We start from the raw sequence: 13,503 nt of genomic DNA, 5'->3' as shown, positions 1-13,503 counted from the left end.
GAGTATTGTGCTAAGAGAAATAAGTCAGTCAGACAAAGACAAATACCATATGATTTCACTCATATGTGGAATTTAAGAACCAAAACAGATGAACATAAGGGGAAAAAAGAGAGGCAAATCATACAACAAACTCTTAACTATAGAGAGAAAACTGAGGCTTGCTGGAAGGGATGGGTTAATTGGGTGATGGGTATTAAGGAGGGCACTTATCATGATGAGCATTGGGTGTTATATTAAGTGATGAATCACTAAATTCTACTACTGATACTAACGAACACTATATGTTAACTAACTAGAATTTAAATAAAAACTTGAAACATCAAAAAAAGTTTCAGCTGAGGAAGATGAAAAAGTTCTGGAGATGGGTGGTGATAGTCCCACAACAATGTGAATGTATTTACTGCCACAGAACTGTACATTTAAAAATGGTTAAAATTTGGAGCGCCTGGGTGGCTCAGTCGGTTGAGCGTCCGACTTCACCTCAGGTCATGATCTCATGGTTTGTGGGTTTGAGCCCCGCATTGGTCTCTGTGCTGACAGCTTGGAGCCTGGAGCCTGCTTCAGATTCTGTCTGTCTTTCTCTCTCTCTCTCTGCCCTGCCCCCACTAGTGATCTCTCTCTCTCTCTCTCTCTCTCTCTCTCAAAAATAAACATTAAAAAATTATTTCAAAAATTGGTTAAAACTTTGTTATATATGTTTTAACACAAAATAGGTGCCTAATGTCAAAATTTTTTAAATGATGTAATTAACTCCAAACACTTTAACAATTTATATTCTTTTTTTTTCAATATATGAAATTTATTGTCAAATTGGTTTCCATACAACACCCAGTGCTCATCCCAAACAATTTATATTCTTAGTGGCAAAATGTGAGAGCTTGTTTTCCCTGCATATTTTTTCTTTAAGTTTTACTATTAAAGTTCCAACGTTATAGTAAGTAATAGTAATAATTATAAATTGAAACAACTAAGATGCAGTATTTTCCCACTAGATTAGTAAAATGTGTTTATTACCATGTAGCTTAGAACTAAGAAACAACCTAAATTTTACACAATAGGGCATTAATTAATTAAATAAACTCGTATATCCACACTATTACAGATAGTTGTCACATTTTTGGCTACCCAGAATCCAAACACATTTCCTAGGTTACAGAAATCCCCTCCTGTGAGTGAGTGTCCTGCCAATAGGAGTAGAACACTGTCCCCATGGGGCACCTGGGTGGCTCAGTCTGTTAAGCATCCGACTGTGGCTCAGGTCATGATCTCAGGGTTTGTGAGTTCCAGCGCCTCCTTGGGCTCTGTGCTGACAGCTCAGAGACTGGAGCCTGCTTCGGATTCTGTCTCCTGCTCTCTGCCCCTCACCAGCTAGCACACGTGCGCGCTCTCTCTCTCTCTCTCCAAAAATAAACATTAAATTTTTCTTTATTTAATAAAAAAAAAAGAATACTGTCCCCAATACTGAAGCCAAAGTGGGATGAGGGGATATTCCTTTTCCCTTCATCATTAAAGCTGAGATGCTGCTAAATGATTCTAGACTTGACTGGGCAGCTACTTTTGCCTAGGGTTTTGAATCCTGAGGGAGTGACACAAATATACAGTCATAGTTAAAGAGAATTCACAGCAGTTTCAGTAGAAGAGTCAAGATGCCAAAAAAGTCTTGAGAAAGGCAGTGACACTGTAGAGGTCACCACCAAACTGCTCCTGGGGTGTAACCTTGGCCTGTTTTAGCCTCATTGGGTTCCTGCCTACTTTCCAACCCTGGTTGGCCATCTTTCATGTTCACTGTATAAGCAATCTTAGTAGCCTACCAATAAATTCCTTGTCTGGTTAAGTGAGTCAAAATAGCTTTATGCTGTTTGCAAGCAAGAACTCAAGACTAATATATGTATAATAAAAACCATATGGCCATTAAAGACAATGATGTAGATCTCAATTTACAAACAGGAACTATGTTCAGGAAAAAGAAAAGTTTTACTCTGCAAAAAGTTCTCTCAACTGGGGCATCTGGCTGGCTCAGTGAGTAATCATGAGATTCTTGATCTTGGGGTCATGAGTTCAAGCCCTGCATTGGGCATGGAGCCTACTTAAAAAAAAAAAAAAGTTCTTGGGGCGCCTGGGTGGCTCAGTCAGTTAAGTGTCTAATTCTTGATATTTGCTCTGGTCGTGATCTCACGGTTCGTGGGCTCTGCACTGACAGCACGGAGCCTGTTTGGGATTCTCTCCTTCCCTCCCTCTCTCTCTGCTCCTCCCCACCCTCGTATTCTTTCTAAAAATAAATAAGTAAACTTGGGGCGCCTGGGTGGCTCAGTCGGTTAAGTGTCTGACTTCAGCTGAGGTCATAATCTCATGCTTCGTGAGTTCGAGCCCCGTGACAGGGCTCTGTGCTGACAGCTTAGAGTCTGGAGCTTGTTTTGGACTCTGTGTCTCCCTCTCTCCCTGCCTCTCCCATGCTCACACTCTGCCTCTCTCTCTCAAAAAATAAATAAACATTACAAAAATTTTTTTAAACGTAAGTAAACCTTAAAAAATGAATAAATAAATAATTTTTTAAAACTTCTCTTAACCAACATCCAATGGATTAACTGATGGGCTCTGTTCTATCACTAAAATATTCAGATTCCCAAAGCATGCTTACATGCAATCCTTGTCCCACCAGTAGTATGCTGGCATACTTAGATTCAGCTGTGCTTGCTTCCAATCAACTTTTTTATGCCCATTGAACTTCTTATAATCATGGGACTTAACTATTATGTAAACTGTATAATATTGTAAAAACTGTACAATTAAATAAACAGTACAATATTATGCTTTCATCACCATAAATAAATACCCAAGTAACAATGAAGCAATACTAGCCGTAATTACTACAAAAAAGTAGAGTAACCAATAAAGATGATGTAGACAATATCTAGAATCTAGGAACATATTATTCTACAACCCTGAACAACCTGTTTGTTGTATCTATTTTATAAACAAATATCAGAGGAACAAACTCAACAGAAGTTACTTATTCACTCTTTTCCCACAAGCAGCCTGAGGTGATCTCTGAAAATGGTTCGCTGTTCACTTGACCCAGAAAATTCTACAAAATCATGCAAATCAAGAGGTTCAAATCTTCATGCCTACTTTAAGAACACATGTGAAACTGCCCAGGCCATCAACGGTACGCATATCCGAAAAACCATCAAGGATCTGAAAGATGTTACTTTCAAGAAGCAACCTTTGCCATTCCATTGCTACAATGGTGGAGGTGGTAGGTGTGCTCAGGCCTAACAGTGGTGCCGGACACAGGCTCAATGGCCCAAAAACGGTGCAGAATTTTTACTACACATGCTTAAAAATGCAGAGTAATGCTGAACTTAGTGGTTTAGATGTCGATTCTCTGGTCATTAAGTACATCCAGGTGAACAAAGCCTCCAAGATGCAGCATAGAACTTACAGAGCTCATGGTCAGATTAAACCATACATGAGCTCTCCCTGCCACACTGAGATGATTCTGACTGAAAAGACAGGTTGTTCCTAAACCAGAAGAGAAGGTTACACAGAAGAAAAAGATATGCCAGAAGAAACTGAAGATACAAAAACTGATGGCCTGGGAGTGAATTCTGCATAAAATAAATACAAATAAAAGTTTAAAAGAGGAAGTTACTGGGGTGCCTGGGTGGCTCACTCAGTTAAGTGTCCGACTTCAGCTCAAGTCATGATCTCACAGTGAGTTCAAACCCATGTCGGGTTCTGTGCTCACAGCTCAGACAGACCCTGAAGCCTACTTCAGATTCTGTGCCTCCCTCTCTCTCTGTTCCTCCCCGCTCATGTGCTCTCTCTCTCTCAAAAATAAACACTAAATACTTTTGCGGAAGATGGCGGCGTAGGAGGATGCTGAGCTCACCGCGCCCTGCAAATCACTTAGATTCCACCTACACCTGCCTAAATAACCCAGAAAAACGCCAGAAGACTAGCAGAACGGAGTCTCCAGAGCCAAGCGCAGACGAGAGGCCCACGGAAGAGGGTAGGAAGGGCGGAGAGTCGGTGCGCACTCCACGGACTGGTGGGAGAGAGCTGGGGCGGAGGGGTGGCCCGCCGGCAAAGCAGAGCCCCCGAGTCTGGCTTGCAAAAGGGGAGGGGCTGGACGGAGTGTGTTCTGACAGCAAGAGGGACTTAACATCTGGAAGGTTGTAAGTTAACAACTCTCCTTGGAGAGCGGGAGGGCTGGAGGACAACGGGAGGGAGAGTTGTTGAGCCCCGGGTAACAGAGCGCAGCTTGGCGGGGAACAAAGGCGCTCGCCAGTGCCATCTCCCTCACCCATCCCCCAGCCAAAATCCCAAAGGGAACCAGTTCCTGCCAGGGAAATTGCTTGCACCGCGCAAACACCCAACGCTGTGCTTCTGCGGAGCCACCTGTCTGGCAGCGGGTCTGACTCCCTCCCGGTGCCGCAGGGCCCCTCCCGAAGCGGATCTCCGAAGGAAAAGCGAGCTGAGCCTACCCCTCCCACCCCTGTGCACCTTGCCAATCCACACCAGCTAATACACCAGATCCCCAGCACCACAAGCCTGGCAGTGTGCAAGTAGCCCAGACAGGCCACGCCACCCCACAGTGAATCCCGCCCCTAAGAGAGGGGAAGAGAAGGCACACACCAGTCTGACTGTGGCCCCAGCGGTGGGCTGGGGGCAGACATCAGGTCTGACTGTGGCCCCACCCACCAAACAAGTTATTCAAGACAGCACAGGGGAAGTGCCCCGCAGTTCCGCACCACTCCAGCGACTATCCAAAATGACAAAACTGAAGAATTCCCCTCAAAAAACCCTCTAGGAAATAACGACAGCTAACAAACTGATCAAAAACGATTTAAACAATATAACAGAAAGTGAATTTAGATTAATAGTCATAAAATTAATCGCTGGACTTGAAAACAGTATAAAAGACAGCAGAGAATCTACTGCTACAGACATCAAGGGACTAAGGGACAGCCAGGAGGAGCTAAAAAATGCTATTAATGAGCTGGAAAATAAAATGGAGACGACCACAGCTCGGATTGAAGAGGCAGAGTAGAGAATAGGTGAACTAGATAACATTATGGAAAAAGAGGAAGCTGAGAAAAAGAGATAAAAAAAACCCAGGAGTATGAGGCGAAAATTAGAGAACTAAGTGATGCACTAAAGAGAAATAATCTATGCATAATTGGTATTCCAGAGGAGGAAGACAGAGGGAAAGGTGCTGAAGGTATACTTGAAGACATCATGGCTGAGAACTTCCCTGATCTGGGGAAGGAAAAAGGCATTGAAATCCAAGAGGCACAGAGAACTCCCTTCGGACGTAACTTGAATCGATCTTCTGCATGACATATCATAGTGAAACTGGCAAAATACAAGGATAAAGAGAAAATCCTGAAAGCAGCTAGGGATAAACGTGCTCTAACATACAAAGGGAGACCCATAAGACTCGTGACGGATCTCTCTACTGAAACTTGGCAGGCCAGAAAGGAATGGCAGGAGATCTTCAATGTGATGAACAGAGAAATATGCAGCCGAGAATCCTCTATCCAGCAAATCTGTCATTTAGAATAGAAGGAGAGATAAAGGTCTTCCCAAACAAACAAAAACTGAAGGAATTTGTCACCACTAAACCAGCCCTACGAGAGATCCTAAGGGGGATCCTGTGAGACAAAGTACCAGAGACACCGCTACAAACATGAAACCTACAGACATCACAATGACTCTAAACTCATATCTTTCTATAATAACACTTAATGTATATGGACTAAATGCGCCAACCAAAAGACATAGGGTATCAGAATGGATAAAAAAAAAAAAACAAGACCCATCTGTTTGCTGTCTACAAGAGACTCATTTTAGACCTGAGGACACCTTCAGATTGAAACTGAGGGGATGGAGAACTATTTATCATGCTACTGGAAGTCAAAAGAAAGCCAGAGTAGCCATACTTATATCAGACAAACTAGACTTTAAATTAAAGGCTGTAACAAGAGATGAAGAAGGGAATTATATAATAATTACAGGATCTATCCATCAGGAAGAGCTAACAATTATAAATGTCTATGCACTGAATACAGGGGCCCCCAAATATATAAAACAATCACTCACAAACATAAGCAACCTTATTGATAAGAAAGTGGTAATTGCAGGGGACTTTAACACCCCACTTACAGAAATGGATAGATCACCTAGACACACGGTCAATAAAGAAACAAGGGCCCTGGGGGCGCCTGGGTGGCTCAGTCGGTTCAGTGTCCGACTTCGGCTCAGGTCATGATCTTGTGGTCCGTGAGTTCGAGCCACGCGTCAGACTCTGTGCTGACCGCTCAGAGCCTGGAGCCTGTTTCGGATTCTGTGTCTCCCTCTCTCTCTGACCCTCCCCCATTCATACTCTGTCTCTCTCTGTCTCAAAAATAAATAAACGTTAAAAAAAATTTTAAAAAAAAAAAAGAAACAAGGGTCCTGAATGATGCATTGGATCAGATGGACTTGACAGATATATTTAGAACTCTGCATCCCAAAGCAACAGAATATGCTTTCTTCTCTAGAGCACATGGAACATTCTCCAAGACAGATCACATTCTGGGCCACAAAATAGCCCTTCATAAGTATAGAAGAATTGAGATCATACCATGCATACTTTCAGACCACAATGCTCTGAAGCTTGAAATCAACCACAGGAAAAAGTCTGGAAAACCTCCAAAAGCATGGAGGTTAAAGAACACCCTACTAAAGAATGAATGGGTCAACCAGGCAATAAGAGAAGAAATTAAAAAATATATGGAGGGGCGCCTGGGTGGCGCAGTCGGTTAAGCGTCCGACTTCAGCCAGGTCACGATCTCGCGGTCCGTGAGTTCGAGCCCCGCGTCGGGCTCTGGGCTGATGGCTCGGAGCCTGGAGCCTGTTTCCGATTCTGTGTCTCCCTCTCTCTCTGCCCCTCCCCCATTCATGCTCTGTCTCTCTCTGTCCCAAAAATAAATAAACGTTGAAAAAAAAATTTAAAAAAAAAAAAATATATGGAAACAAACGAAAATGAAAATACAACAATCCAAAAGCTTTGGGATGCAGCAAAGGCAGGCCTGAGAGGAAAATACATTGCAATGCAGGCCTATCTCAAGAAACAAGAAAAATCCCGAATACAAAATCTAACAGCACACCTAAAGGAAGTAGAAGCAGAACAGCAAAGACACCCTAAACCCAGCAGAAGAAGAGAAAAAATAAAGATGAGAGCAGAAATAAACAATATAGAATCTAAAAAAAACTGTAGAGCAGATCAATTAAACCAAGAGTTAGTTTTTTTGAAAAACTAAACAAAATTGATAAACCTCTAGCCAGGCTTCTCAAAAAGAAAGGGAGATGACCCAAATAGATAAAATCATGAATGAAAATAGAATTATTACAACCAATCCCTCAGAAATACAAGCAATTATCAGGGAATACTATGAAAAACTATATGCCAACAAACTGGACAACCTGGAAGAAATGGATAAATTCTTAAACACCCACACGCTTCCAAAACTCAATCAGGAGGAAATAGAAAGCTTGAACAGACCCATAACCAGCGAACAAATTGAAGCAGTTATCAAAAATCTCCCAACAAATAAGAGTCCAGGACCAGAAGGCTTCCCAGGGGAGTTGTACCAGATGTTTAAAGCAGAGATAATACCTATCCTTCTCAAGCTATCCCAAAATATAGAAAGGGAAGGAAAACTTCCAGACTCATTCTATGAAGCCAGTATTCCTTTGATTCCTAAACCAGACAGAGACCCAGTAAAAAAAGAGAACTACAGGCCAATATCCCTGATGAATATAGATGCAAAAATTCTCAATAAGATACTAGCAAATCGAATTCAACAGCATATAAAAAGAATTATTCACCATGCTCAAGTGGGATTCATTCCTGGGATGCAGGTCTGGTTCAACATTCGCAAATCAATCAACGTGATACATCACATTAATAAAAGAAAAGAAAAGAACCATATGATCCTGTCAATCCATGCAGAAAAAGCATTTGACAAAATTCAGCATCCTTTCTTAATAAAAACCCTCGACAAAGTCAGGATGGAAGGAACATACTTAAATATCATAAAAGCCATATATGAAAAGCCCCCAGCTAATATCTTCCTCAATGGGGAAAAACTGAGAGCTTTCTCCCTCAGATCAGGAACACGACAGGGATGTCCACTCTCACCGCTGTTGTTTAACATAGTGTTGGAAGTCCTAGCATCAGTAATCAGACAACAAAAGGAAATCAAAGCATCAAAATTGGCAAAGATGAAGTCAAGCTTTCGCTTTTTGCAGATGACATGATATTATACATGGAAAATCTGACAGACTCCACCAAAAGTCTGCTAGAACTGATACATGAATTCAGCAAAGTCGCAGGATACAAATCAATTTATAGAAAGAAGTTGCATTCTTATGCGCTAATAATGAAGCAACAGAAAGACAAATAAAGAAACTGATCCCATTCACAATTGCACCAAGAAGCATAAAATACCTAGGAATAAATCTAAGCAAAGATGTAAAAGATCTGTATGCTGAAAACTATAGAAACCTTATGAATGAAATTGAAGAATACACAAAGAAATGGAAAAACATTCCGTGCTCATGGGTTGGAAGAATAAATATTGTCAAAATGTCAATACTACCCAAAGCTATCTACACATTCAATGCAATCCCAATCAAAATTGTACCAGCATTCCTCTCGAAGCTAGAACAAGCAATCCTAAAATTCATATGGAACCACAAAAGGCCCGCAGAGCCAAAGTAAGTTTGAAGAAGAACACCAAAGCACGAGGCATCACAATCCCAGACTTTAGCCTCTACTACAAAGCTGTAATCATCACAATCCCAGACTTTAGCCTCTACTACAAAGCTGTAATCATCCCCAGACTTTAGCCTCTACTACAAAGCATGGTATTGGCACAAAAACAGACACACAGACCAATGGAATAGAATAGAAACCCCAGAACTAGACCCACAAAAGTATGGCCAACTAATCTTTGACAAAGCAGGAAAGAATATCCAATGGAAAAAAGACAGTCTCTTTAACAAATGGTACTGGGAGAACGGGACAGCAACATGCAGAACGATGAAACTAGACCACTTTCTCATCCCATTCACAAAAATAAACTCAAAATGGATGAAGGACCTGAATGTGAGACAGGAAACCATCCAAATCCTAGAGGAGAAAGCAGGAAAAGACCTCTCTGACCTCAGCCATAGCAATTTCTTACTTGGCACATCCCCAAAGGCAAGGGAGTTAAAAGCAAAAATGAACTATCAGGACCTCATGAAGATAAAAAGCTTCTGCACTGCAAAGGAAACAGTCAACAAAACTAAAACGCAACCAAAGGAATGGGAAAAGATATTTGCAAATGACATATCGGACAAAGGGCTAGTATCCAAAATCAATAAAGAGCTCACCAAACTCCACACCCAAAAAGCAAATAATCCAGTGAAGAAATGGGCAGAAACCAATTTGACAATAAATTTCATATATTAAAAAAAAAAGAAAAAGAATTTAAAAATTCACTTGAAAAATAAACACTAAAAAAATTTTTTAAGTTACTTATTTAAATATCTGTTCTCAACCCACCTAAGCATTTATGATAAATGCCTCCCACACAAAAATGAATTAATTTGTAACATATTTAAGATCAATGAAACTGCATGAAATCTCAGGAAAATTTAAGTTGGAAATTATGCCTATTATTCACTAGGCAAATATATATAAATAGTACCTAGCACTAGTTATTGCTATGTAGGTGTGACTTATAATTATATAAAAAGTATTATTGCTACTATACAATAAAAAGTCAGATATTAATGGCATGAGCCAAAATCATATACACTTGGCCAAACACAGACCCAAAGATAATCACTCTTTTGCTTCTCCACAGGGACTCAACTAGTGGCAGCTAAGGCTACAGCATAAACATGTGATTCTACTTTTCTCCCTCTTACTTAGATGAAAATAATCTATTTCAAATATTCCAAATCTGAACTAGGGAGAAAACCAGACTGAGAGGTGGGGGAGAGACACCCAAAGCAATTGTTCAGTAAATACGATTTTTGTTGGGTGGATGGTCAGTTGACTGGATGGACAGAAAAACTGCCTCTGAATTCTCATGTGAGATGAGAAAGATGAAAGAGAGAAAAGGATTTCTTCTTGGTCAGAAGACCAAAAATGGTGGGAAACTACTAACATTCTGAGATATTTTCCAGTACTCTCTACTTTTCCCCTGACTTCAAGATGGAAACTCAAAGGAGCAAGTCTACCTTAACTCTGTGACCAATATTAATATCACTAATAGTGTACACCTATTAGTGTACTGTACACTGTACACCTCTTCTACACCACCTGTGAAGTATTCTCACAAAAATCTTTAACATGTATATAATAAAGCCTTTAGAGCTAACTTCCAATCTACACGAAGTAACAGAAAATAAAGGATGATGTTAGATGACAACATGAGGAAATAATCAGAAAAATCTAGTAGATGGGTCAAGAGCAGCAATGCCCAAAAGAATTTCCTGCAATGTTGGAAATGTTCTGTATCTATGCTGCCCAACACAGTAGCCACTAGCCACATGTGGCTATTGAGCACATAGAAAATTAGATGTGCTGTAAATGAAAAATACATACTAGATTTCAAAGATCTAGTAGGGAAAAAATGTAAACTATCTAAATAACTGTATATTGACTAGATATTAAAATGATAATAACCTGTGTATAACTTAAGTAAAATATATTAAAACTAACTTCCAATTTCCTTTTCTTTTTTTGCAGCTATCAGAAAATTTTAAATTACATGTGTGTCTCACATATTTGTATTGAACAGTGCTAGTCTAGAATCATTATTATTTTACCTTTCATAATTTAGGTCTATGATCCATCTGTAACTGCTTTTTGTATATAATATGAGTTAGGAGTCAAGGCTCATTTTTCCCCACATGGGCATTGAATTGGTCTGTTACCATTTATCAAAATAGATTTTCCTTTTATACAATGTTCTTATCAGGTTTTGGTATAAACGTTATATTGATTCCATAAAAAGAGCTAGGAAGTATTCATTATTTTTCAGTTGTCTAGAAAAGTTTGGTGTTCAACAGATACTAGTTCTTTAGTAACTAGAAGAATTCACCAGGGAACCATTTGGGCCTTGAGTTTTCCTTGTGGGAAGGTTGTTAAATCAGCTACTGAGAGAAGTGTACTAAAATCTCCAACTATGGGGGTACCTGGGTGGCTCAGTCAGTCGAACATCCGAATCTTGATTTCAGCTCAGGTTATGATCTTGCGGTTTGTGGGATCAAGCCCTGCGTCGGAATCTGCACTGACAGTGTGGAGCCTGCCTAGGATTCTCTCTCTTTCTCTCTCTTTCTCTGTCCCTCCCCAGCTCATGCTCTTTCTCTCTCTCTCAAAATAAATAAACCCTTTTAAAAATCTCCACCTATGATTATGAAGTTATTTCTGCTTTTGGTTCTGGAAATTTCTGCTATACATATTTTTAGGCCATGCTATTAGCTACACAGAAAGTTAGGAACATTATATCTATCTGTCGAGGTAATCTTTTTATCATTATAAAATATAAATCATTATATTTTTATCATTATCCTTCTCTTTAGTAATACTTCTTGATGTAAAGTTCACTTTATCTGACAATAGCATGGCCATATTAGTTACCTTTCAGATAGTATTTGCATAAAATATTTTTCATCTTTTTATATTCAATTAATTAGATTCAACATATTTATAAATAGCATCTAGTTGTATGCTATTTCTGTGAATAGCATTTCATTGTGTTTTTTTTTTTAATTCTCACAAGCTCTGCTCTGAAATGTAATATTTGGTCCATTCACATTTAATAAATTCACTGATATTTCTGGGTTTATGTCTATCATCTTGCTGTTTTCTATTTGTCCCAAGTGTTCTTTGGGCCTTTTCTCTCTTTTCTTGCTTTCTTTTGGGTTAATCAAATAATTTTCTTTACTCCATTTTCCCCATGTAATTGTTATAGCATTTAAAAATTATTCTTTTGGGGCACCTGGGTGGCTCAGTAGGTTAAGCATCCAACTTCAGCCAGGTCATGATCTCACAGTTCGTGAGTTCGAGCCCCACATCAGGTTGTGCTGACAGTTCAGAGCCTGGAGCCTGCTTTGGATTCTGTATTTCCCTCTCTCTCTCTCTGCCCCTCCCGTGCTCGTGCTCATTCTCTCTCTCTCTCTCTCTCTCTCTCTCTCTCTCTCTCTCTCTCAAAAATAAAGAAACACTAAAATATATTTAAACTTTAAAAAAATAAAAATTATTCTTTTACTACCCTAGAGATTACAACATCCCTCCTGGATTTATCAGTGTCTACCTTAAATTAGAATTTTTAACCTCTGCCTGAAAAAATGAAAATAATTTAAATGTTAGTTCAATTTAACACCCCCTTTTATTAGTTTCCCATTGCTGCTGTAACAAATTGCCACAACTACAAATGTATCTTACAATTCTAGAGGTCAGTAGCCCAAAATGGGTCTCACTCGGTGAAATAAGATGAAGAAAGCAAAATCCACCTTGACACAGTGATCAATATTAATATCACAGGGGGAAAACAAAGCATATGTATGTACCACCTATACACCATCTATGGAGTATTTTCACTAAAAATCTCTTAACATGTATCTAATCAAACCTTTAGAGCTAACTTCCGATATACAAGAAATAATAGGGACTAAAGAATCTCATCTTGAAGTCAAGGGAAAAGTAAAAACTCAAAGTGTTGGCAAAACTATGTCCTTTCTGGGAGATGGGAAGATGGGAGAATCCATCTCTTATTATTCCAGCTGCCTGCATTCCTTGAATTGTGGCCTTTAGTTCCAACTTCATGACTCCAACCTCTGCTCCTGTCCATGCATCTCTTTCTTTTACTCTCCTGACACCCTCTTTTACTGGTAAGAACCTTTATTATCATATTGGACCCACCCAGATAATCCAGGATAATGCTTCCATCTCAAGATCTTTAATCACATCTGCAAAGTCCCTTTTACCTTGTAAGTGAATCACAGGCTCCAGGGATTTGAACACAGACATATTTATGGGGTCATTATTCTGTATTCCACACTGCTCCCACATTTTATGTAGTGCTGTTACATATTTTAATTCAATACGTTTACAAACACTTCAAAGGAAAGCTCTACCACCTCACAGTAGAATGCCAATTAATAAGTGTAGATAGAATAATGAAGTTTGAAAAGCACCATTTGCAAGCATCAAAGTAATAACTGGTTAAGAAATCACTTGTATATGCTAAAAATAGGGGGAAAAGTTTGATGGGAAAGAGGATATTTACATAATCTCCAAGTACCACCCTAGAAAATACTTGCCAATTACTAATAAGCCAAAAATACTCCTTAATTAACTTTACAGTAATATTTTAGACAAAATAAAAATTTTCATCACAATTAATGAGACAAATTTACATACTATGCTAACTCTATTCAAAAGAAAGGTGAAGG

At 39.4% G+C, this 13,503-nt stretch overlaps 1 protein-coding gene and 1 pseudogene across 7 annotated transcripts in view; one reads left to right on the top strand and one right to left on the bottom strand.

Annotated features, from left to right (window-relative positions):
• ATP7A (ATPase copper transporting alpha) overlaps nucleotides 1-13,503 on the bottom strand; it is a 189,782-nt gene that overhangs the window by 144,333 nt on the left and 31,946 nt on the right. The window lies entirely within an intron of this gene.
• Nucleotides 3,055-3,635, top strand: LOC123595335 (annotated as a pseudogene).

This window comes from Leopardus geoffroyi, chromosome X (genome assembly GCF_018350155.1).
Source record: "Leopardus geoffroyi isolate Oge1 chromosome X, O.geoffroyi_Oge1_pat1.0, whole genome shotgun sequence".
Lineage (NCBI taxonomy): Eukaryota > Metazoa > Chordata > Mammalia > Carnivora > Felidae > Leopardus > Leopardus geoffroyi.
Note: the sequence above shows the minus strand (reverse complement) of the source record. Positions and strands in the feature narration are given on the sequence as shown.